This window comes from Vanessa tameamea, chromosome W (genome assembly GCF_037043105.1).
Source record: "Vanessa tameamea isolate UH-Manoa-2023 chromosome W, ilVanTame1 primary haplotype, whole genome shotgun sequence".
NCBI lineage: Eukaryota > Metazoa > Arthropoda > Insecta > Lepidoptera > Nymphalidae > Vanessa > Vanessa tameamea.
This window is the reverse complement of record NC_087340.1, coordinates 548,851-575,581: the sequence shown is the minus strand read 5'-3', so window position 1 is coordinate 575,581 and position 26,731 is coordinate 548,851. Positions and strand designations below refer to the sequence as shown.

At 34.6% G+C, this 26,731-nt stretch overlaps 1 long non-coding RNA gene across 1 annotated transcript; it reads left to right on the top strand.

Moving 5' to 3' along the window:
- The first annotated feature begins 450 nt into the window (after positions 1 to 450).
- On the top strand, positions 451 to 5,394 carry LOC135194626 (uncharacterized). The gene is made up of 2 exons (XR_010309862.1): positions 451 to 602; positions 5,213 to 5,394. It is a non-coding gene; the product is annotated as an uncharacterized LOC135194626 (long non-coding RNA).
- The last annotated feature ends 21,337 nt before the right edge of the window (positions 5,395 to 26,731 follow it).

The following is a 26,731-nucleotide window of genomic DNA, read 5'->3' as shown; positions in this document are numbered from 1 at the left end:
AAATAGAACAAAAACAGTACAAACAGCAACACCAAGGCATAGCAAAAACATAAAAAAAAAAAAAAACATTTAGGCACAAAAATCAATCAAAGGATAGATAATAATGAAATCTCCTCGCTTAGTAGTTAGGTATATTCAGCGAATATTTAAACAATATGACATTTAAACATTTAAACACAATGACAAGTGCTTAAAATGAAAACAAATAGGTATTGATAAAAAACAAATAAATTAAGTTACATTAATTTACAAAATATATATCTATGTTTTATCAAGAAATAACAGTAGATATATGGTATCCATATTTCTGCTTAAAACGGAACGCTTTTGTTTATGGCTCAATATTTGTTTACTCTGTAATCTCATTTGTCAATTTGACCTTTGAGTTTGACAATTATTATAATGAATGTCGGTATCGGTAAATAAATAAAAGAATTGTGTTCGATAAATTATATCGCGCTTTTTTCGCTTGCGTTAGCGTTGGTTAACACACGTGTTAAGAGATTTTGAGTGTTTTCGTTTTGTTTTGTAGTATATTTTATTGTTAATAGTGCTTTAGTTGGTAGTTGGGTTAAGTGGTGTTAGTAATATTTGTAAATCTTGTGAGTATTTAACGTGTTTTAATATTTTTTAGCTTCTAAGTTTTATAATGGAGGTTGATCCTCCTCCTGATCCCCCTGATCCAGGTGGCTCAATAGAGCCTGTTCCCGATACTCTATCTCCTCCCTCTGTACCTGTTTCCCGAAAACGCCTCGGTAATGATTCCATTAATTCCGATTCCAATGTCAAAAAAACCATAATTAATCCTAGTTCAGCAAATCCCTCAATACAAACGATTTACACTCATCCATCCTTCTCTGAAGGCCCTAAAATGTATTCCGACGATGACAAGGGTCCTTTCATCGTTCATGTGTCCCGGGAAGTATCTGACCCAGCTTCAGGAACTACTATACGGGCAATTAAATTCGGACAATTCCTGCACACTCATAAAATTAAGAGTATTATTAACGATGGTGTTAAGAACATAGGCCGTAACAAAATTTCAATTGAATTTTCAACAGCTCAAGCAGCAAACACCTTTCTAGTTAATCCTATTGTTGAAATGTGCAAGTATAAAGCTACTGTACCGACTTTTAATGTAACTAGAATGGGATTGATTAAGGGTATTCCCGTGGACTGGTCGATGGAAGAACTGGCAATGTCACTTGAGCTTCCCACTGGATGTGGTGAAGTTATGAAAATAAGACGCCTGAATAGAAAGACAATTGCTGACAGTGTAACTACATGGGTTCCTACCCAATCTGTTGTAATTACATTGAGAGGTCAAATACTTCCTTCAAAAGTGTATTCCTACCATACGTCCCTTCCAGTAGAAACTTATAAACTTCCCACTATCCAATGCCTTAATTGCTGCCGTTATGGTCATATTAAAACTCAGTGTCGATCTCAACCTAGGTGTTTTAAGTGCTCCAAATCCCACACAGGTGAGTCTTGTAGTGTAAGTAAGGATAACGCCACTTGCTTACATTGCTCTGGTAACCATTTTACAACAGACAAGGATTGTCCAGAGTTTTCTCGCCAACAATCGATCAAAATTGTTATGTCTCAGGACAACATTTCATACATTGAAGCATCCTCTCGGTTCCCTCCTGTACGTAGATCCTATGCAGAGATTGCAAAGGAGATGTTTACCCCTCCCACATATTCTCCAATTCTCCCTAGTCAACCTATCCCTTCAACTACCAGGTCCTATCGGAAGACTGTTATCAGTACTCCTCGCCCAAGATCACCTCTTGGGAAAGGGTATGATAAACAGGCCCATCAATCGATCGTTAGTAATTGTCCCTCTACTGCTCCTAATGGTTGTGCTCTCAACCAAAACACTCCTAACCCTCTTAATAACAATCCCAACTTCTTAGAAATGCTAACTAAGATACTTCTTAGTATTATCTCAACATGTAATGATATCCCCTTACCGTCCAACGTTGCTCAAGACTTATGTCAGTTATTCTCCATCCTTCACAATGGCCCCAATCAGCTTCCTTCAATGGAACTGCAAAAGCGTCCGGCCTAAAAAACATGAACTCCTCTCTCTAATAAACCTCCATAAACCTGTCATTATTGCCATCTCTGAAACATGGTTGATCCCTGGATCCCGATTCCGGGTCCCAGGCTTCTCCTGTTTGAGGGATGACAGAAGTGATGGTTATGCTGGGAGTGCCATTTTCGTTCGGCACTCCCTTCCCTTCTCCCAAATTCCTTTATCCCTTCCCAGCCAGCATGTTAATGCTGTTGCTGTTAGAGCCCTTAACATCTCTTTTCTTTCCCTGTATATTCCTCATCCCAATCCAGCTTTAATTCCTGATATATCTGCCATCATTTCCTCTCTCCCTAGTCCTATCCTAGTCATGGGGGATTTTAACGCCCATCACACCGCCTGGGGTTCACATTTCTGTGACCCATTTGCTCTCTTGTTGATGGACATATTTGATGATGCAAACCTCTGCATCCTCAATAATGGCTCACCAACATTACGCCTTAATTCTGTTGACCCTTCCTCAAATACTCCTTCTGAGTGGCTTAACAATTTCGCTGATAAGCTTGCCCCCCCATTTGTCCCTTATGAGGACAGTTTTCTAAATTCTACGCCAGCATCCACATCCACTTTGGATGAAATGGATGCCCCCTTTTCTTTTTCCAAACTTCAATGTGCGTTAAATGGTTTATCTGATTCTACTCCTGGGGAAGACGGCGTTCCTTACTCTTTTATTTGTAAAAAAAATGTTTTTTAAACATAATTAACTCGGTTTTTATCAAAGGAATCGTCCCGCAATCTTGGAAGACACAAATTGTTATCCCGATCCTTAAACCGGGTAAGAACCCTTCGGATTGCAACTCATATAGACCGATAGCTTTATCATCAACTTTGGCAAAGATCACTGAACATCTGTTGAAGAACCGCCTGGAATGGTTAATGGAAAGCAGAAATATACTTGCTCCCTCCCAATTTGGCTTTCGGAAGGGGTTGAGCACCATTGATAATCTAAGCATACTCACAACAGACATTCGAATTGCCTTTGCTAAAGGAGAGTACCTTGTGGGAATCTTTCTAGATATATCTTCTGCATATGATAATGTACTTCTTCCGTTACTCAGGCAGAAAATGCAACAGCTGAGTATTCCACCGAGGATAGTTCATCTCATATGTAATCTGTTAACTTGCAGATCAATAACGGTTAGACACCAACATCTCTCTCTTCCCCCCAGACTTGTCTGGAAAGGTCTTCCTCAAGGCTCAGTACTCAGTCCTCTGCTTTACAGCATATACACCCATGATCTCGATTTGTCTGTTAACAATTTTTGTAACATTCTCCAGTATGCTGATGACACTGTTTTGTATTATAGATCTAGCTCCATTGAAAATTTAACATTTCGATTAAACTCTGCTTTGCATTACCTATCCCAATGGCTCTCTGACCATGGCTTATCGCTATCGATAGCCAAAAGTCAAGCAGTGGTATTTACTAAAAAAAGACGTATACCTACCTTTAATTTGTTTTATGAGGGTCAGCGCATTAACTTTGTAGACAAAACAAAATTTCTTGGTATTATTCTCGATCACCGACTGAACGGAATTTCACACTCTGACTATTTAGCCAAGAAATGTGAAAAATCAATTAATGCCCTTAGAGCAGTATCTGGAGTTTGGTGGGGAGCTCACCCTTATACATTGAAGCTGATCTATAACGCAATAGTTCGTAGTCATTTGGACTATGGACTGTTTGTTCTAGATCCATTCAATAAATCAGCTTCAGAAAAATTAAACAAAATTCAATTTAAATGTTTGCGCATAATCTTGGGTGCGATGAAATCCACTCCTACTAATGCTCTGCAGGTTGAGTGTGTTGACCCTCCTCTACATATAAGGAGGCAATACTTATGTGACCGCTTTATCATCAAATTGTTACAGCTATTTTCCCATCCTCTATTGGCCCGATTAAACAAATTATCCCACCTTTACAACCCAGACAGACCGAAATCTTCATTCCTATTAAACAGTTTCCTCAAGTATACCAACCTCCCTCATCCCCTTACCACTTTTCCCTCTAATCCTCTTTTTTCCACCTCCTTTAAAGCTCTTATTTATAATACCCCCGTTATTACAAACCTTGGTCTTATAAAAGGTTCCCCTGATACTAGTGTCCAATTTCAAAAAATGTTTCATCAAAATTGGCCAAATCACCTCCCTATATATACTGATGCCTCTAAACTCTCACCGACCGGCTGCGTTGGCGCAGCTTGTTGGATACCGAAATATAAAATAGCCCTTTTATTTAAATGCCCCCCTGAAACCTCTATATTTTCCGGTGAGGCCATTGCTTTACTGGAAGCTATTATGTATGCCCAGTCACACAACATACAACAATCAGTTATTTTATGTGACTCATTAAGCTGTCTGTTGGCCATTAAAGAAAATCCTTTTCGTAGCAAATTAAGACTTTCTATCGTTTTTAAGATCAGAGAGGCTCTGTTGTCCTGTCACCAACAAGGCCTTCAGGTTTAGCTGGTCTGGATTCCAAGTCATTCCGGTATTATTGGAAATGAGATGGCTGACTCGTATGCTAAGATTGCCATCCAATCTGGTTCATCTGAGCATTTTGTCAATTCCTCTCGAGACCTGCTCACTCTTGCGAAAGCTCAAATGGTTAAATCCTGGAATGCTTTTTGGATTTCATCAAAATCGGTTAAAGGTAAGTATTATTCGGCGTTACAACCTGAAATTCCGAGGCGACCTTGGTTTTCACTTCACAGGCACGCTGACCGTTGGGTCACATCCACTATCTGTCGGTTACGCCTCGGCCATTCTTGCACACCTACCCACCTAGCAAAGATAAGAGTTCGAGATCACTCGCTGTGTGAATGTGGCCTAGACGAAGGTTCCGCTACCCACATCCTGTTCCTTTGTCCTAAACTTCTTCATCCCATTTACGACGTTCTCCCTCCTAAAGTTCCTCGTCCTATAAATGTTGAATGTTTGTTGACGTTTGTGTTTAGTCCATTTTGTTCTTTTTTGTGTAAATATATTAAATGTAATAAAATTAAGTTGTGAATAGTCCAATTGAGTGATATATCTTATTATATATAGTTTAGAATACTAACAATTATTTGTAATTTATCCTATTATTAACCCTTAATGTTTGTGTTGTTCTAGGTTACGGATTAACAAGGAAATTACTACTACTATACTTGGCTTTAAAATTTAATTGAGTTTGTTATCTCACCCATACCGATCAATCTCATTCGTGTCTTCTCCATCCTACGTGACATTGGCGAAATAATCTGTGCCCTGTCGGCACAACTAAAAGCCATTAAACTAAGAATTGAATTGAATAACATAAAACAAAATAAAAGAAAGTATTACTTTTTGACGGTTCTTTTTGGCCTGATGTTGGAGATTTTCAAGTCTTTTGATGCCAGAGTGCCGCAGCTAGTAGAAGCAGTAGGAGTAGTGTTTACCTCTGTGATGTCGGTGGATGAAGTTAAGGACTTTAATTCAGCCATCGTAGAAATCCTCTTCTTAGTGCCATGTGACTCTAAAACTACCACAGTGCCGTTCCTAGTCCAGCACTTTGTGATCCCGAATCGCTGACGAGCCGCAACAAAAACCTCATGACGTTCTTTAGTGAGGAATTCAAATATAGTAATACCAGTATTCCTCAAATTGGTTTTACTGAACCAGACCTTATTTCTAAGGTCAATATCTCGGAATTTGATAAGAACGGCACGTGGCTTGTCAGAGCTGGAGCGGCCGAGACGGTGACAACGGCTTATATCTTCCACTTTCAATTCGGGGATTTTTAGATGTTCAGAAAGAATCTTAACGGTACCTGACACCAATTTTTCTGATTTGCTTTCCTGAATGCCGTGGACAAGAAGAATTTTTCTACGGGATTTCATTTCTAACTCATCATACTTGCCAGCCAAAAGCCCAAGTTGTAACTGAAGCCCCTCTAGAGCACCCATAACAAAACTTCTGAAGACACTGAATTGAGCCGCAATATTGGAAGTAGGACTTGTGGCCGGGATGGAAGCACTTTGAAGATTTTTTTGAAACTCGGCCATTTTATTATCAAAGTGATCTCTGAGTTCAAATATTGTGTGTTTCAAGGACTCCATTGTTCTGCTGCTGTTGTATTGTTTGAACAATTGGAAGAATTTTATGAAATTTTTTATTGTGAATGCGATAGGCGTTTAGTGTAGGCTATAATTGTTGTCATTAAAGGAATGTAATACTGGTAAGTGACAAGACTTTCACAGCATATTTCTCATTAATTTAATTAAATAAAACGAGAGCATTAAAAAACATGAGTTCACTTATTTTACACCTACCCGCCTAGATATATTTTTTTAATGAAATAATAACTGTAAAAAATAGCACAATCGATGAGAAGTTAGCAATTTTTAGAGATCTGGCTGAGTTAATGTTTTCAGATGATAACGAGCAACCATCTGTACAAAGTTCGAATTCATTTTGGTTTCTAGTTTCTTAGATATATTTTTTTAGTGAAATAATAACTGTAAAAAATAGCACAATCGATGAGAAGTTAGCAATTTTTAGAGATCTGGCTGAGTTAATGTTTTCAAATGATAACGAGCAACCATCTGTACAAAGTTCGAATTCATTTTGGTTTCTAGTTTCTTAGATATATTTTTTTAATGAAATAATAACTGTAAAAAATAGCACAATCGATGAGAAGTTAGCAATTTTTAGCGATCTGGCTCAGTTAATGTTTTCAAATGATAACGAGCAACCATCTGTACAAAGTTCGAATTCATTTTGGTTTCTAGTTTCTTAGATATATTTTTTTAGTGAAATAATAACTGTAAAAAATTGCACAATCGATGAGAAGTTAGCAATTTTTAGAGATCTGGCTGAGTTAATGTTTTCAAATGATAACGAGCAACCATCTGTACAAAGTTCGAATTCATTTTGGTTTCTAGTTTCTTAGATATATTTTTTTAGTGAAATAATAACTGTAAAAAATAGCACAATCGATGAGAAGTTAGCAATTTTCAGAGATCTGGCTCAGTTAATGTTTTCAAATGAGAACTAGCAACCATCTGTACAAAGTTCGAATTCATTTTGGTTTCTAGTTTCTTAGATATATTTTTTTAATGAAATAATAACTGTAAAAAATAGCACAATCGATGAGAAGTTAGCAATTTTTAGAGATCTGGCTGAGTTAATGTTTTCAAATGAGAACTAGCAACCATCTGTACAAAGTTTGAATTCATTTTGGTTTCTAGTTTCTTAGATATATTTTTTTAGTGAAATAATAACTGTAAAAAATAGCACAATCGATGAGAAGTTAGCAATTTTTAGAGATCTGGCTGAGTTAATGTTTTCAAATGATAACGAGCAACCACCTGTACAAAGTTCGAATTCATTTTGGTTTCTAGTTTCTTAGATATATTTTTTTAGTGAAATAATAACTATAAAAAATTGCACAATCGATGAGAAGTTAGCAATTTTTAGAGATCTGGCTGAGTTAATGTTTTCAAATGATAACGAGCAACCATCTGTACAAAGTTCGAATTCATTTTGTTTTCTAGTTTCTTAGATATATTTTTTTAATGAAATAATAACTGTAAAAAATAGCACAATCGATGAGAAGTTAGCAATTTTTAGAGATCTGGCTCAGTTAATGTTTTCAAATGAGAACTAGCAACCATCTGTACAAAGTTCGATTTCATTTTGGTTTCTAGTTTCTTAGATATATTTTTTTAGTGAAATAATAACTGTAAAAAATAGCACAATCGATGAGAAGTTAGCAAATTTTAGAGATCTGGCTGAGTTAATGTTTTCAAATGATAACGAGCAACCATCTGTACAAAGTTCGAATTCATTTTGGTTTCTAGTTTCTTAGATATATTTTTTTAATGAAATAATAACTGTAAAAAATAGCACAATCGATGAGAAGTTAGCAATTTTTAGAGATCTGGCTGAGTTAATGTTTTCAAATGAGAACTAGCAACCATCTGTACAAAGTTCGAATTCATTTTGGTTTCTAGTTTCTTAGATATATTTTTTTAGTGAAATAATAACTGTAAAAAATAGCACAATCGATGAGAAGTTAGCAATTTTTAGAGATCTGGCTGAGTTAATGTTTTCAAATGATAACGAGCAACCATCTGTACAAAGTTCGAATTCATTTTGCTTTCTAGTTTCTTAGATTTTTTTATTTTTTTTTATTTATAAACACTTTATTGCACACAAAAGACAAAAGATACAGTGTACATAACATTACAATAACATATAACAAAAAAGAGAAGCGTGCAAAGGCGGTCTAATTGCTTAAAGCAATCTCTTACAGACAACCCTTTAGAGTAAGAATTTGTCTGTGGGAAACGGGATGGTGCAAACAAGCATGTTTTATTCTTAAACAACTAAAAATTAATCTTTAAATAATACAAATAATATATAACAAAATACATATATATAAGTTTAATAAATACATATGTATTATATATACCAAATAATTATATAAATAAAATTATATATATAGCAGAAAGTTATACTAAACATATAGAATAAAAATAAAACTTACGTACATAAAATATAATACTTAATAAATAAATACTAATAGTATGATAATATAGGAAATAGTATTTACGCAGATTGAATAGATAAATAATACTTATGTAACCTATTTTTAAATATATAAATTGACTCAGATTGACGAATATCGGTAGGGAGCGTATTCCATAGCTTTGCAGCTGTCATCGTAAAGGATTCGCTATAGAAGTGGGTATGAGCGACCGGCAGTGACAGTTTGTTGTCAGAGCGTGACCGCAGTTCACGTGGATAGCTGACGTCAGTACCCACAAAACAGAACCGTTCCTTCAAATACGCGGGAAGAAGAGGATTATAGAGGATAGAGTAAAGAAGAGATAACATGTGCAAGTTGCGACGATGTCGAATAGTAAGCCACTTAAGTTGCGCCCGATATTCGGAGACGTGATCAAATTTCCGTAGACCAAAGATGAATTTGATGCAAACGTTCTGTAACCTTTCTAGCTTATTGAGTTGGTCCTCAGTAATGTTTGTGTAACAACAATCTGCGTAGTCCAAAATAGGAAGTAGAAGAGTTTGACATAACGTGATTTTAGTCTTAATGGGCAGAAAGTGTTTCCAACGTTTTAACAAATGAAATGTGGCGAAAACTTTTCTACTGACTTCAGCAACTTGCACAGTCCAGGATAATGTATTATCGATAAGAAGACCAAGGTTTTTAACGGAACTGCTAAGTGACAAAGGCGTATTGTTAAAGATGATCGCAGGTAGGTTGGCGTAATCAACTTTAGTAAGTAGTTTGGAGCTGCCAATAATAATGACCTGCGATTTATCTGGATTTACAAGAAGCCCGCACGTCTTGCTCCAAGTACAAATTTTATGCAATTCCTGGTTCAGCCTCTCAATAGCCCCTCCGATACCTGTTAAGGGAGCAGAAACGTAGACCTGCAAGTCGTCAGCATAAAGATGAAAGGAAGACGAGAGGAGATGGGATACAGTATTAATAAAAATGGAAAATAAAAGTGGAGAGAGGACACTGCCTTGAGGAACACCAGATGAGAGAGATTGGAGGCTGGATAATTTATTATTAATCCGTACACATTGCTGACGACCAAACAGGTAGCTACGAAACCACTCACATGCATCGGAAGAGATATTAATCGACCGAAGCACTGCCAGCAGGAGATCTAAATCAACCGTATTGAACGCATTACTGAAGTCCAATAATGCCAGGATACTAACATGTCTGTTGTCCATGTTAAAACGTATATCGTCGCATACTTTAAGTAGGGCAGTAGTAGTACTATGACCTCTCCGAAATCCTGATTGGAAATCAGAGAGTACATTGTACTCTGCTAGATACTTTGTTAATTGAAGATGGACAATACGTTCTAACACTTTAGACAGAAATGGAAGGATAGATATTGGACGAAAGTGAAAGAAAGATATGGGATTTTTGTTTTTGGGAATAGGAAGGATATAAGCTAAACGCCAAGTGGAAGGGAATTCATTATGGTCAAGGGAGAAATTGAAAATGTGAAATAATATAGGGAGAACATAATCTAACACAGCAAGTATCATTCTACGTTTGATTCCATCACATCCCGTGGCATCGGATCTTATTGCAAGGATGTTGGCCTTAACGTCACTAGCAGTAATTGGGGAAAAGTGAAAAGAGGGTCTGTTAGGAATAGGCAAGGATCTAAAATGATTTAAAGTACTAATTATATCACTGTTGTTCATTAGGACAGTACTAGCAAAAAATCCGTTCAGAGCATTGAGATCAACAGTATGAGGGATCCTGGATGCTTGTCGTCCAATACCTAGAGATTGTAGGAATTTCCATGTCTGAGAAGAATTGCTGTTCTCAATCTTATCTTGTATATATTTACGTTGAGCATCTCTACATACTTTACGGCACCGATTACGTAAACTCTTATATTTCACGAGGTTGTCAATAGTTGGGTTTAATTTAAATTTTGATTTAGCTCTGTCACGCTTCTTCATTAACTTCCGAATGTCCTGAGATAACCAAGGTGCAGGTAGGTGTTTGAGCTTGATGGGACGGAAAGGAGCATGTTTATCGAAGAGATCATTTAGAGAGGAGTTAAAAAGTTCAAGTTTCTCATCGATAGTAGAAGCGTTTAAAATTGAGTCCCAATTGATAGCACTAAGATCCTGCATAAATTTTTCGTTGTCAAAATGTTTGAAGCTTCGACGCATGACCACAGTGGGTTTAACTTTCGGCGGACGTACTTTGTACGACAGATATATTAGGTCATGGTACGAAAAGGCTTCAGTTCAGTTCAGGCTTAGTTGTCCGTGAATTTCAACATGCTCCAAGGATGAAACAAAGGATAGGTCAAGTTGGCTTGGGATGCAGTTGGGAAAGTAATGAGTGGCATTGGATGGGAGAAAATTTAAATTGGAGCTATTAATTATGTTCAATAAGCGCTTGGCACGAGCGTCATTTTTGATAAGGCAGGTATTGAAGTCGCCCATAATAATAGCATGGTTAACATTAGGCAAGGAATTTTCCAATAGACTTTCGAACGTGTCGAAGTAGTCTATGTGGAGCGAAGGACTGTAAAAAACACCGAGTAGTACCTTAATGTGTCCAAATATAACCTCAATGAGTATGTGCTCGGCGGATTCAGAGTATTGGGAATCGGATTTATTCAGGATAGTGAAAGGAATGTGGTTACGTAAATAAATAGCAACTCCTCCGCCTTCTTTTCCAGTTCGATCATTGCGGATAAGATGAAAGTTAGGTAATGAGAAGGAGGAAGAAGGAAGAGATGGCTCGAGGAATGTTTCGGAGATAAGGATAGCGTGAATATTAGAGTTGCCAAAGGAAGATAAGAGATCAGGATAGTGAGCTGGAATACTCTGCGCATTCAAATGAACAACATTAAAATTTTTTGGGAAAAGAGAGAAGGTTGAATCAAGAGAAGAGGAAAGCGGGATGTAAGTACTATGAAAACTGTCAGCCGAAGAGGAAAGTGATACAAAAGTGTTATCATCGTCTGAGTCAATATTCAGATCGATATTATTAATACTCATACTAAATAAATATAAATATATATATATATATAATAAATATATTTAAAAATAATATATATGTATATTTAAACAAATGTATATAACCCGTAAAAGCTAATTTTATCAGACAAAAACTTACACTTACCAGCACTAACACAAGTTGGTCATAGTTAAATGCATGAAATAGAACAAAAACAGTGCAAACAGCAACACTAAAGCATAGCAAAAACATCAAAAAAAAAAAAAAACATTTAGGCACAAAAATCAATCAAAGGATAGATAATAATTAAATCTCCTCGCTTAGTAGTTAGGTATATTCAGCGAATATTTAAACAATATGACATTTAAACATTTAAACACACTGACAAGTGCTTAAAATGAAAACAAATAGGTATTGATAAAAAACAAATAAATTAAGTTACATTAATTTACAAAATATATATCTATGTTTTATCAAGAAATAACAGTAGATATATGGTATCCATATTTCTGCTTAAAACGGAACGCTTTTGTTTATGGCTCAATATTTGTTTACTCTGTAATCTCATTTGTCAGTTTGACCTTTGAGTTTGACAATCATTATAATGAATGTCGGTATCGGTAAATAAATAAAAGAATTGTGTTCGATAAATTATATCGCGAGTCGAAGTACTGAGATTTAATTATTATTACTCTATAATTCGAATGAGATCTCACAACATGCACACACCGAACAATGTGATTGTGACAAGTAACTAAGATAAATAAATAAAGAGATAAGCGGATAGAATTATTGCAACCGTAATGAAACAGATAAACAAACACCGCAGAAGCAAAATTAATATAAAACTATGACACAAAGATAAGGGATAATTAATAACATAAAACAAAAGAAAAGAAAGTATTACTTTTTGACGGTTCTTTTTGGCCTGATGTTGGAGATTTTCAAGTCTTTTGATGCCAGGGTGCCGCAGCTAGTAGAAGCAGTAGGAGTAGTGTTTACCTCTGTGATGTCGGTGGATGAAGTTAAGGACTTTAATTCAGCCATCGTAGAAATCCTCTTTTAGTGCCATGTGACTCTAAAACTACCACAGTGCCGTTCCTAGTCCAGCACTTTGTGATCCCGAATCGCTGACGAGCCGCAACAGAAACCTCATGACGTTCTTTAGTGAGGAATTCAGATATAGTAATACCAGTATTCCTCAAATTGGTTTTACTGAACCAGACCTTATTTCTAAGGTCAATATCTCGGAATTTGATAAGAACGGCACGTGGCTTGTCAGAGCTGGAGCGGCCGAGACGGTGACAACGGCTTTTATCTTCCACTTTCAATTCGGGGATTTTTAGATGTTCAGAAAGAATCTTAACGGTACCTGACACCAATTTTTCTGATTTGCTTTCCTGAATGCCGTGGACAAGAAGAATTTTTCTACGGGATTTCATTTCTAACTCATCATACTTGCCAGCCAAAAGCCCAAGTTGTAACTGAAGCCCCTCTAGAGCAACCATAACAAAACTTCTGAAGACACTGAATTGAGCCGCAATATTGGAAGTAGGACTTGTGGCCGGGATGGAAGCACTTTGAAGATTTTTTTGAAACTCGGCCATTTTATTATCAAAGTGATCTCTGAGTTCAAATATTGTGTGTTTCAAGGACTCCATTGTTCTGCTGCTGTTGTATTGTTTGAACAATTGGAAGAATTTTATGAAAATTTTTATTGTGAATGCGATAGGCGTTTAGTGTAGACTATAATTGTTGTCATTAAAGGAATGTAATACTGGTAAGTGACAAGACTTTCACAGCATATTTCTCATTAATTTAATTAAATAAAACGAGAGCATTAAAAAATATGAGTTCTCTTATTTTACACCTACCCGCCTAGATATATTTTTTTAATGAAATAATAACTGTAAAAAATAGCACAATCGATGAGAAGTTAGCAATTTTTAGAGATCTGGCTGAGTTAATGTTTTCAGATGATAACGAGCAACCATCTGTACAAAGTTCGAATTCATTTTGGTTTCTAGTTTCTTAGATATATTTTTTTAGTGAAATAATAACTGTAAAAAATAGCACAATCGATGAGAAGTTAGCAATTTTTAGAGATCTGGCTGAGTTAATGTTTTCAAATAAGAACTAGCAACCATCTGTACAAAGTTCGAATTCATTTTGGTTTCTAGTTTCTTAGATATATTTTTTTATTGAAATAATAACTGTAAAAAATAGCACAATCGATGAGAAGTTAGCAATTTTTAGAGATCTGGCTGAGTTAATGTTTTCAAATGATAACGAGCAACCATCTGTACAAAGTTAGAATTCAGTTTGGTTTCTAGTTTCTTAAATATTTTCTTTAAATTAAAAAATAACTGTAAAAAAAGCATAATCGATGAGAAGTTAGCAATTTTTAGAGATCTGGCTGAGTTAATGTTTTCAAATGATAACGAGCAACCATCTGTACAAAGTTCGAATTCATTTTGGTTTCTAGTTTCTTAGATATATTTTTTTAGTGAAATAATAACTGTAAAAAATAGCACAATCGATGAGAAGTTAGCAATTTTTAGAGATCTGGCTCAGTTAATGTTTTCAAATGAGAACTAGCAACCATCTGTACAAAGTTCGAATTCATTTTGGTTTCTAGTTTCTTAGATATATTTTTTTAATGAAATAATAACTGTAAAAAATAGCACAATCGATGAGAAGTTAGCAATTTTTAGAGATCTGGCTGAGTTAATGTTTTCAAATAAGAACTAGCAACCATCTGTACAAAGTTCGAATTCATTTTGGTTTCTAGTTTCTTAGATATATTTTTTTATTGAAATAATAACTGTAAAAAATAGCACAATCGATGAGAAGTTAGCAATTTTTAGAGATCTGGCTGAGTTAATGTTTTCAAATGATAACGAGCAACCATCTGTACAAAGTTAGAATTCAGTTTGGTTTCTAGTTTCTTAAATATTTTCTTTAAATTAAAAAATAACTGTAAAAAAAGCATAATCGATGAGAAGTTAGCAATTTTTAGAGATCGTGCTCAGTTAATGTTTTCAAATGAGAACTAGCAACCATCTGTACAAAGTTCGAATTCATTTTGCTTTCTAGTTTCTTAGATATTTTTTTTAAATGAAATAATAACTGTAAAAAATAGCATAATCGATGAGAAGTTATCATATTTTGAGAGATCTGGCTCAGTTAATGTTTTCAAATGATAACGAGCAACCATCTGTACAAAGTTCGAATTCATTTTGGTTTCTAGTTTCTTAGATATATTTTTTTAGTGAAATAATAACTGTAAAAAATAGCACAATCGATGAGAAGTTAGCAATTTTTAGAGATCTGGCTCAGTTAATGTTTTCAAATGAGAACTAGCAACCATCTGTACAAAGTTCGAATTCATTTTGCTTTCTAGTTTCTTAGATATTTTTTTTAAATGAAATAATAACTGTAAAAAATAGCATAATCGATGAGAAGTTATCATATTTTGAGAGATCTGGCTCAGTTAATGTTTTCAAATGATAACGAGCAACCATCTGTACAAAGTTCGAATTCATTTTGGTTTCTAGTTTCTTAGATATATTTTTTTAGTGAAATAATAACTGTAAAAAATAGCACAATCGATGAGAAGTTAGCAATTTTTAGAGATCTGGCTCAGTTAATGTTTTCAAATGAGAACTAGCAACCATCTGTACAAAGTTCGATTTCATTTTGGTTTCTAGTTTCTTAGATATATTTTTTTAGTGAAATAATAACTGTAAAAAATAGCACAATCGATGAGAAGTTAGCAATTTTTAGAGATCTGGCTCAGTTAATGTTTTCAAATGAGAACTAGCAACCATCTGTACAAAGTTCGAATTCATTTTGGTTTCTAGTTTCTTAGATATTTTTTTTAAATGAAATAATAACTGTAAAAAATAGCATAATCGATGAGAAGTTATCATATTTTGAGAGATCTGGCTCAGTTAATGTTTTCAAATGATAACGAGCAACCATCTGTACAAAGTTCGAATTCATTTTGGTTTCTAGTTTCTTAGATATATTTTTTTAGTGAAATAATAACTGTAAAAAATAGCACAATCGATGAGAAGTTAGCAATTTTTAGAGATCTGGCTCAGTTAATGTTTTCAAATGAGAACTAGCAACCATCTGTACAAAGTTCGATTTCATTTTGGTTTCTAGTTTCTTAGATATATTTTTTTAGTGAAATAATAACTGTAAAAAATAGCACAATCGATGAGAAGTTAGCAATTTTTAGAGATCTGGCTGAGTTAATGTTTTCAAATGATAACGAGCAACCATCTGTACAAAGTTCGAATTCATTTTGGTTTCTAGTTTCTTAGATATATTTTTTTAATGAAATAATAACTGTAAAAAATAGCACAATCGATGAGAAGTTAGCAATTTTTAGAGATCTGGCTGAGTTAATGTTTTCAAATGAGAACTAGCAACCATCTGTACAAAGTTCGAATTCATTTTGGTTTCTAGTTTCTTAGATATATTTTTTTAGTGAAATAATAACTGTAAAAAATAGCACAATCGATGAGAAGTTAGCAATTTTTAGAGATCTTGCTCAGTTAATGTTTTCAAATGAAAACTAGCAACCATCTGTACAAAGTTCGAATTCATTTTGGTTTCTAGTTTCTTAGATATATTTTTTTAGTGAAATAATAACTGTAAAAAATAGCACAATCGATGAGAAGTTAGCTATTTTTAGAGATCTGGCTGAGTTAATGTTTTCAAATGATAACGAGCAACCATCTGTACAAAGTTCGAATTCATTTTGGTTTCTAGTTTCTTAGATATATTTTTTTAGTGAAATAATAACTGTAAAAAATAGCACAATCGATGAGAAGTTAGCAATTTTTAGAGATCTGGCTGAGTTAATGTTTTCAAATGATAACGAGCAACCATCTGTACAAAGTTCGAATTCATTTTGCTTTCTAGTTTCTTAGATTTTTTTATTTTTTTTTATTTATAAACACTTTATTGCACACAAAAGACAAAAGATACAGTGTACATAACATTACAAGAACATATAACAAAAAAGAGAAGCGTGCAAAGGCGGTCTTATTGCTTAAAGCAATCTCTTACAGACAACCCTTTAGAGTAAGAATTTGTCTGTGGGAAACGGGATGGTGCAAACAAGCATGTTTTATTCTTAAACAACTAAAAATTAATCTTTAAATAATACAAATAATATATAACAAAATACATATATATAAGTTTAATAAATACATATGTATTATATATACCAAATAATTATATAAATAAAATTATATATATAGCAGAAAGTTATACTAAACATACAGAATAAAAATAAAACTTACGTACATAAAATATAATACTTAATAAATAAATACTAATAGTATGATAATATAGGAAATAGTATTTACGCAGATTGAATAGATAAATAATACTTATGTAACCTATTTTTAAATATATAAATTGACTCAGATTGACGAATATCGGTAGGGAGCGTATTCCATAGCTTTGCAGCTGTCATCGTAAAGGATTCGCTATAGAAGTGGGTATGAGCGACCGGCAGTGACAGTTTGTTGTCAGAGCGTGACCGCAGTTCACGTGGATAGCTGACGTCAGTACCCACAAAACAGAACCGTTCCTTCAAATACGCGGGAAGAAGAGGATTATAGAGGATAGAGTAAAGAAGAGATAACATGTGCAAGTTGCGACGATGTCGAATAGTAAGCCACTTAAGTTGCGCCCGATATTCGGAGACGTGATCAAATTTCCGTAGACCAAAGATGAATTTGATGCAAACGTTCTGTAACCTTTCTAGCTTATTGAGTTGGTCCTCAGTAATGTTTGTGTAACAACAATCTGCGTAGTCCAAAATAGGAAGTAGAAGAGTTTGACATAACGTGATTTTAGTCTTAATGGGCAGAAAGTGTTTCCAACGTTTTAACAAATGAAATGTGGCGAAAACTTTTCTACTGACTTCAGCAACTTGCATAGTCCAGGATAATGTATTATCGATAAGAAGACCAAGGTTTTTAACGGAACTGCTAAGTGACAAAGGCGTATTGTTAAAGATGATCGAAGGTAGGTTGGCGTAATCAACTTTAGTAAGTAGTTTGGAGCTGCCAATAATAATGACCTGCGATTTATCTGGATTTACAAGAAGCCCGCACGTCTTGCTCCAAGTACAAATTTTATGCAATTCCTGGTTCAGCCTCTCAATAGCCCCTCCGATACCTGTTAGGGGGCAGAAACGTAGACCTGCAAGTCGTCAGCATAAAGATGAAAGGAAGACGAGAGGAGATGGGATACAGTATTAATAAAAATGGAAAATAAAAGTGGAGAGAGGACACTGCCTTGAGGAACACCAGATGAGAGAGATTGGAGGCTGGATAATTTATTATTAATCCGTACACATTGCTGACGACCAAACAGGTAGCTACGAAACCACTCACATGCATCGGAAGAGATATTAATCGACCGAAGCACTGCCAGCAGGAGATCTAAATCAACCGTATTGAACGCATTACTGAAGTCCAATAATGCCAGGATACTAACATGTCTGTTGTCCATGTTAAAACGTATATCGTCGCATACTTTAAGTAGGGCAGTAGTAGTACTATGACCTCTCCGAAATCCTGATTGGAAATCAGAGAGTACATTGTACTCTGCTAGATACTTTGTTAATTGAAGATGGTCAATACGTTCTAACACTTTAGACATAAATGGAAGGATAGATATTGGACGAAAGTGAAAGAAAGATATGGGATTTTTGTTTTTGGGAATAGGAAGGATATAAGCTAAACGCCAAGTGGAAGGGAATTCATTATGGTCAAGGGAGAAATTGAAAATGTGAAATAATATAGGGAGAACATAATCTAACACAGCAAGTATCATTCTACGTTTGATTCCATCACATCCCGTGGCATCGGATCTTATTGCAAGGATGTTGGCCTTAATGTCACTAGCAGTAATTGGGGAAAAGTGAAAAGAGGGTCTGTTAGGAATAGGCAAGGATCTAAAATGATTTAAAGTACTAATTATATCACTGTTGTTCATAAGGACAGTACTAGCAAAAAATACGTTCAGAGCATTGAGGTCAACAGTATGAGGGATCCTAGATGCTTGTCGTCCAATACCTAGAGATTGTAGGAATTTCCATGTCTGAGAAGAATTGCTGTTCTCAATCTTATCTTGTATATATTTACGTTGAGCATCTCTACATACTTTACGGCACCGATTACGTAAACTCTTATATTTCACGAGGTTGTCAATAGTTGGGTTTAATTTAAATTTTGATTTAGCTCTGTCACGCTTCTTCATTAACTTCCGAATGTCCTGAGATAACCAAGGTGCAGGTAGGTGTTTGAGCTTGATGGGACGGAAAGGAGCATGTTTATCGAAGAGATAATTTAGAGAGGAGTTAAAAAGTTCAAGTTTCTCATCGATAGTAGAAGCGTTTAAAATTGAGTCCCAATTGATAGCACTAAGATCCTGCATAAATTTTTCGTTGTCAAAATGTTTGAAGCTTCGACGCATGACCACAGTGGGTTTAACTTTCGGCGGACGTACTTTGTACGACAGATATATTAGGTCATGGTACGAAAAGGCTTCAGTTCAGTTCAGGCTTAGTTGTCCGTGAATTTCAACATGCTCCAAGGATGAAACAAAGGATAGGTCAAGTTGGCTTGGGATGCAGTTGGGAAAGTAATGAGTGGCATTGGATGGGAGAAAATTTAAATTGGAGCTATTAATTATGTTCAATAAGCGCTTGGCACGAGCGTCATTTTTGATAAGGCAGGTATTGAAGTCGCCCATAATAATAGCATGGTTAACATTAGGCAAGGAATTTTCCAATAGACTTTCGAACGTGTCGAAGTAGTCTATGTGGAGCGAAGGACTGTAAAAAACACCGAGTAGTACCTTAATGTGTCCAAATATAACCTCAATGAGTATGTGCTCGGCGGATTCAGAGTATTGGGAATCGGATTTATTCAGGATAGTGAAAGGAATGTGGTTACGTAAATAAATAGCAACTCCTCCGCCTTCTTTTCCAGTTCGATCATTGCGGATAAGATGAAAGTTAGGTAATGAGAAGGAGGAAGAAGGAAGAGATGGCTCGAGGAATGTTTCGGAGATAAGGATAGCGTGAATATTAGAGTTGCCAAAGGAAGATAAGAGATCAGGATAGTGAGCTGGAATACTCTGCGCATTCAAATGAACAACATTAAAATTTTTTGGGAAAAGAGAGAAGGTTGAATCAAGAGAAGAGGAAAGCGGGATGTAAGTACTATGAAAACTGTCAGCCGAAGAGGAAAGTGATACAAAAGTGTTATCATCGTCTGAGTCAATATTCAGATCGATATTATTAATACTCATACTAAATAAATATAAATATATATATATATATATAATAAATATATTTAAAAATAATATATATGTATATTTAAACAAATGTATATAACCCGTAAAAGCTAATTTTATCAGACAAAAACTTACACTTACCAGCACTAACACAAGTTGGTCATAGTTAAATGCATGAAATAGAACAAAAACAGTGCAAACAGCAACACTAAAGCATAGCAAAAACATCAAAAAAAAAAAAAAACATTTAGGCACAAAAATCAATCAAAGGATAGATAATAATTAAATCTCCTCGCTTAGTAGTTAGGTATATTCAGCGAATATTTAAACAATATGACATTTAAACATTTAAACACACTGACAAGTGCTTAAAATGAAAACAAATAGGTATTGATAAAAAACAAATAAATTAAGTTACATTAATTTACAAAATATATATCTATGTTTTATCAAGAAATAACAGTAGATATATGGTATCCATATTTCTGCTTAAAACGGAACGCTTTTGTTTATGGCTCAATATTTGTTTACTCTGTAATCTCATTTGTCAGTTTGACCTTTGAGTTTGACAATCATTATAATGAATGTCGGTATCGGTAAATAAATAAAAGAATTGTGTTCGATAAATTATATCGCGAGTCGAAGTACTGAGATTTAATTATTATTACTCTATAATTCGAATGAGATCTCACAACATGCACACACCGAACAATGTGATTGTGACAAGTAACTAAGATAAATAAATAAAAAGATAAGCGGATAGAATTATTGCAACCGTAATGAAACAGATAAACAAACACCGCAGAAGCAAAATTAATATAAAACTATGACACAAAGATAAGGGATAATTAATAACATAAAACAAAAGAAAAGAAAGTATTACTTTTTGACGGTTCTTTTTGGCCTGATGTTGGAGATTTTCAAGTCTTTTGATGCCAGGGTGCCGCAGCTAGTAGAAGCAGTAGGAGTAGTGTTTACCTCTGTGATGTCGGTGGATGAAGTTAAGGACTTTAATTCAGCCATCGTAGAAATCCTCTTCTTAGTGCCATGTGACTCTAAAACTACCACAGTGCCGTTCCTAGTCCAGCACTTTGTGATCCCGAATCGCTGACGAGCCGCAACAGAAACCTCATGACGTTCTTTAGTGAGGAATTCAGATATAGTAATACCAGTATTCCTCAAATTGGTTTTACTGAACCAGACCTTATTTCTAAGGTCAATATCTCGGAATTTGATAAGAACGGCACGTGGCTTGTCAGAGCTGGAGCGGCCGAGACGGTGACAACGGCTTTTATCTTCCACTTTCAATTCGGGGATTTTTAGATGTTCAGAAAGAATCTTAACGGTACCTGACACCAATTTTTCTGATTTGCTTTCCTGAATGCCGTGGACAAGAAGAATTTTTCTACGGGATTTCATTTCTAACTCATCATACTTGCCAGCCAAAAGCCCAAGTTGTAACTGAAGCCCCTCTAGAGCAACCATAACAAAACTTCTGAAGACACTGAATTGAGCCGCAATATTGGAAGTAGGACTTGTGGCCGGGATGGAAGCACTTTGAAGATTTTTTTGAAACTCGGCCATTTTATTATCAAAGTGATCTCTGAGTTCAAATATTGTGTGTTTCAAGGACTCCATTGTTCTGCTGCTGTTGTATTGTTTGAACAATTGGAAGAATTTTATGAAAATTTTTATTGTGAATGCGATAGGCGTTTAGTGTAGACTATAATTGTTGTCATTAAAGGAATGTAATACTGGTAAGTGACAAGACTTTCACAGCATATTTCTCATTAATTTAATTAAATAAAACGAGAGCATTAAAAAATATGAGTTCTCTTATTTTACACCTACCCGCCTAGATATATTTTTTTAATGAAATAATAACTGTAAAAAATAGCACAATCGATGAGAAGTTAGCAATTTTTAGAGATCTGGCTGAGTTAATGTTTTCAGATGATAACGAGCAACCATCTGTACAAAGTTCGAATTCATTTTGGTTTCTAGTTTCTTAGATATATTTTTTTAGTGAAATAATAACTGTAAAAAATAGCACAATCGATGAGAAGTTAGCAATTTTTAGAGATCTGGCTGAGTTAATGTTTTCAAATAAGAACTAGCAACCATCTGTACAAAGTTCGAATTCATTTTGGTTTCTAGTTTCTTAGATATATTTTTTTAATGAAATAATTACTGTAAAAAATAGCACAATCGATGAGAAGTTAGCAATTTTTAGAGATCTGGCTCAGTTAATGTTTTCAAATGAGAACTAGCAACCATCTGTACAAAGTTCGATTTCATTTTGGTTTCTAGTTTCTTAGATATATTTTTTTAGTGAAATAATAACTGTAAAAAATAGCACAATCGATGAGAAGTTAGCAATTTTTAGAGATCTGGCTGAGTTAATGTTTTCAAATGATAACGAGCAACCATCTGTACAAAGTTCGAATTCATTTTGGTTTCTAGTTTCTTAGATATATTTTTTTAATGAAATAATAACTGTAAAAAATAGCACAATCGATGAGAAGTTAGCAATTTTTAGAGATCTGGCTGAGTTAATGTTTTCAAATGAGAACTAGCAACCATCTGTACAAAGTTCGAATTCATTTTGGTTTCTAGTTTCTTAGATATATTTTTTTAGTGAAATAATAACTGTAAAAAATAGCACAATCGATGAGAAGTTAGCAATTTTTAGAGATCTGGCTGAGTTAATGTTTTCAAATGATAACGAGCAACCACCTGTACAAAGTTCGAATTCATTTTGGTTTCTAGTTTGTTAGATATATTTTTTTAGTGAAATAATAACTGTAAAAAATTGCACAATCGATGAGAAGTTAGCAATTTTTAGAGATCTGGCTGAGTTAATGTTTTCAAATGATAACGAGCAACCATCTGTACAAAGTTCGAATTCATTTTGGTTTCTAGTTTCTTAGATATATTTTTTTAATGAAATAATAACTGTAAAAAATAGCACAATCGATGAGAAGTTAGCAATTTTTAGAGATCTGGCTCAGTTAATGTTTTCAAATGAGAACTAGCAACCATCTGTACAAAGTTCGATTTCATTTTGGTTTCTAGTTTCTTAGATATATTTTTTTAGTGAAATAATAACTGTAAAAAATAGCACAATCGATGAGAAGTTAGCAATTTTTAGAGATCTGGCTGAGTTAATGTTTTCAAATGATAACGAGCAACCATCTGTACAAAGTTCGAATTCATTTTGGTTTCTAGTTTCTTAGATATATTTTTTTAATGAAATAATAACTGTAAAAAATAGCACAATCGATGAGAAGTTAGCAATTTTTAGAGATCTGGCTGAGTTAATGTTTTCAAATGAGAACTAGCAACCATCTGTACAAAGTTCGAATTCATTTTGGTTTCTAGTTTCTTAGATATATTTTTTTAGTGAAATAATAACTGTAAAAAATAGCACAATCGATGAGAAGTTAGCAATTTTTAGAGATCTGGCTCAGTTAATGTTTTCAAATGAAAACTAGCAACCATCTGTACAAAGTTCGAATTCATTTTGGTTTCTAGTTTCTTAGATATATTTTTTTAGTGAAATAATAACTGTAAAAAATAGCAAAATCGATGAGAAGTTAGCTATTTTTAGAGATCTGGCTGAGTTAATGTTTTCAAATGATAACGAGCAACCATCTGTACAAAGTTCGAATTCATTTTGGTTTCTAGTTTCTTAGATATATTTTTTTAGTGAAATAATAACTGTAAAAAATAGCACAATCGATGAGAAGTTAGCAATTTTTAGAGATCTGGCTGAGTTAATGTTTTCAAATGATAACGAGCAACCATCTGTACAAAGTTCGAATTCATTTTGCTTTCTAGTTTCTTAGATTTTTTTATTTTTTTTTATTTATAAACACTTTATTGCACACAAAAGACAAAAGATACAGTGTACATAACATTACAAGAACATATAACAAAAAAGAGAAGCGTGCAAAGGCGGTCTTATTGCTTAAAGCAATCTCTTACAGACAACCCTTTAGAGTAAGAATTTGTCTGTGGGAAACGGGATGGTGCAAACAAGCATGTTTTATTCTTAAACAACTAAAAATTAATCTTTAAATAATACAAATAATATATAACAAAATACATATATATAAGTTTAATAAATACATATGTATTATATATACCAAATAATTATATAAATAAAATTATATATATAGCAGAAAGTTATACTAAACATATAGAATAAAAATAAAACTTACGTACATAAAATATAATACTTAATAAATAAATACTAATAGTATGATAATATAGGAAATAGTATTTACGCAGATTGAATAGATAAATAATACTTATGTAACCTATTTTTAAATATATAAATTGATTCAGATTGACGAATATCGGTAGGGAGCGTATTCCATAGCTTTGCAGCTGTCATCGTAAAGGATTCGCTATAGAAGTGGGTATGAGCGACCGGCAGTGACAGTTTGTTGTCAGAGCGTGACCGCAGTTCACGTGGATAGCTGACGTCAGTACCCACAAAACAGAACCGTTCCTTCAAATACGCGGGAAGAAGAGGATTATAGAGGATAGAGTAAAGAAGAGATAACATGTGCAAGTTGCGACGATGTCGAATAGTAAGCCACTTAAGTTGCGCCCGATATTCGGAGACGTGATCAAATTTCCGTAGACCAAAGATGAATTTGATGCAAACGTTCTGTAACCTTTCTAGCTTATTGAGTTGGTCCTCAGTAATGTTTGTGTAACAACAATCTGCGTAGTCCAAAATAGGAAGTAGAAGAGTTTGACATAACGTGATTTTAGTCTTAATGGGCAGAAAGTGTTTCCAACGTTTTAACAAATGAAATGTGGCGAAAACTTTTCTACTGACTTCAGCAACTTGCATAGTCCAGGATAATGTATTATCGATAAGAAGACCAAGGTTTTTAACGGAACTGCTAAGTGACAAAGGCGTATTGTTAAAGATGATCGCAGGTAGGTTGGCGTAATCAACTTTAGTAAGTAGTTTGGAGCTGCCAATAATAATGACCTGCGATTTATCTGGATTTACAAGAAGCCCGCACGTCTTGCTCCAAGTACAAATTTTATGCAATTCCTGGTGCAGCCTCTCAATAGCCCCTCCGATACCTGTTAAGGGAGCAGAAACGTAGACCTGCAAGTCGTCAGCATAAAGATGAAAGGAAGACGAGAGGAGATGGGATACAGTATTAATAAAAATGGAAAATAAAAGTGGAGAGAGGACACTGCCTTGAGGAACACCAGATGAGAGAGATTGGAGGCTGGATAATTTATTATTAATCCGTACACATTGCTGACGACCAAACAGGTAGCTACGAAACCACTCACATGCATCGGAAGAGATATTAATCGACCGAAGCACTGCCAGCAGGAGATCTAAATCAACCGTATTGAACGCATTACTGAAGTCCAATAATGCCAGGATACTAACATGTCTGTTGTCCATGTTAAAACGTATATCGTCGCATACTTTAAGTAGGGCAGTAGTAGTACTATGACCTCTCCGAAATCCTGATTGGAAATCAGAGAGTACATTGTACTCTGCTAGATACTTTGTTAATTGAAGATGGACAATACGTTCTAACACTTTAGACATAAATGGAAGGATAGATATTGGACGAAAGTGAAAGAAAGATATGGGATTTTTGTTTTTGGGAATAGGAAGGATATAAGCTAAACGCCAAGTGGAAGGGAATTCATTATGGTCAAGGGAGAAATTGAAAATGTGAAATAATATAGGGAGAACATAATCTAACACAGCAAGTATCATTCTACGGTTGATTCCATCACATCCCGTGGCATCGGATCTTATTGCAAGGATGTTGGCCTTAACGTCACTAGCAGTAATTGGGGAAAAGTGAAAAGAGGGTCTGTTAGGAATAGGCAAGGATCTAAAATGATTTAAAGTACTAATTATATCACTGTTGTTCATTAGGACAGTACTAGCAAAAAATCCGTTCAGAGCATTGAGATCAACAGTATGAGGGATCCTGGATGCTTGTCGTCCAATACCTAGAGATTGTAGGAATTTCCATGTCTGAGAAGAATTGCTGTTCTCAATCTTATCTTGTATATATTTACGTTGAGCATCTCTACATACTTTACGGCACCGATTACGTAAACTCTTATATTTCACGAGGTTGTCAATAGTTGGGTTTAATTTAAATTTTGATTTAGCTCTGTCACGCTTCTTCATTAACTTCCGAATGTCCTGAGATAACCAAGGTGCAGGTAGGTGTTTGAGCTTGATGGGACGGAAAGGAGCATGTTTATCGAAGAGATTGTAGGGGTACTGGTCCCTAGCTTACTTGTTGTTACTATTCGTAGATATTTCTTGAGTAAAAGAACACTTTCTTGCTGGTCGGATCGGAATGATTTTATTTTAAAAATGTGTCGATATATATACAAAAACTAGGAATATTATTATCCAATGAAATAATTACAGGGCATATTTACAAATTCTTTCGTCCAAAGAAAACGCTTACTTTTCTACCAATGGAAAGTTACACAATTTACAATGATAAAAATTATGATTCAGCCAATTAAAAGTTATACATTACAATTGAAAATATTTTGGAAATTAAACTACGAATTAAATGTTAGATTTTTCGACCAATGACGACGCCGCAATTTCGTATGTTCATTTCGTGTGTTGACACGAAAATCCGATAGAGCGCGCTGGGTAAGCGCCGTATGCGCTTGCCGATTTTCGCGTAGTATAAATAGCTCCCGAATTTGGTTTTTAATTTAGTCGGAGCGCGTCTCTGGACGTCGACGCATGTATGAACAATAATGTTGAATGC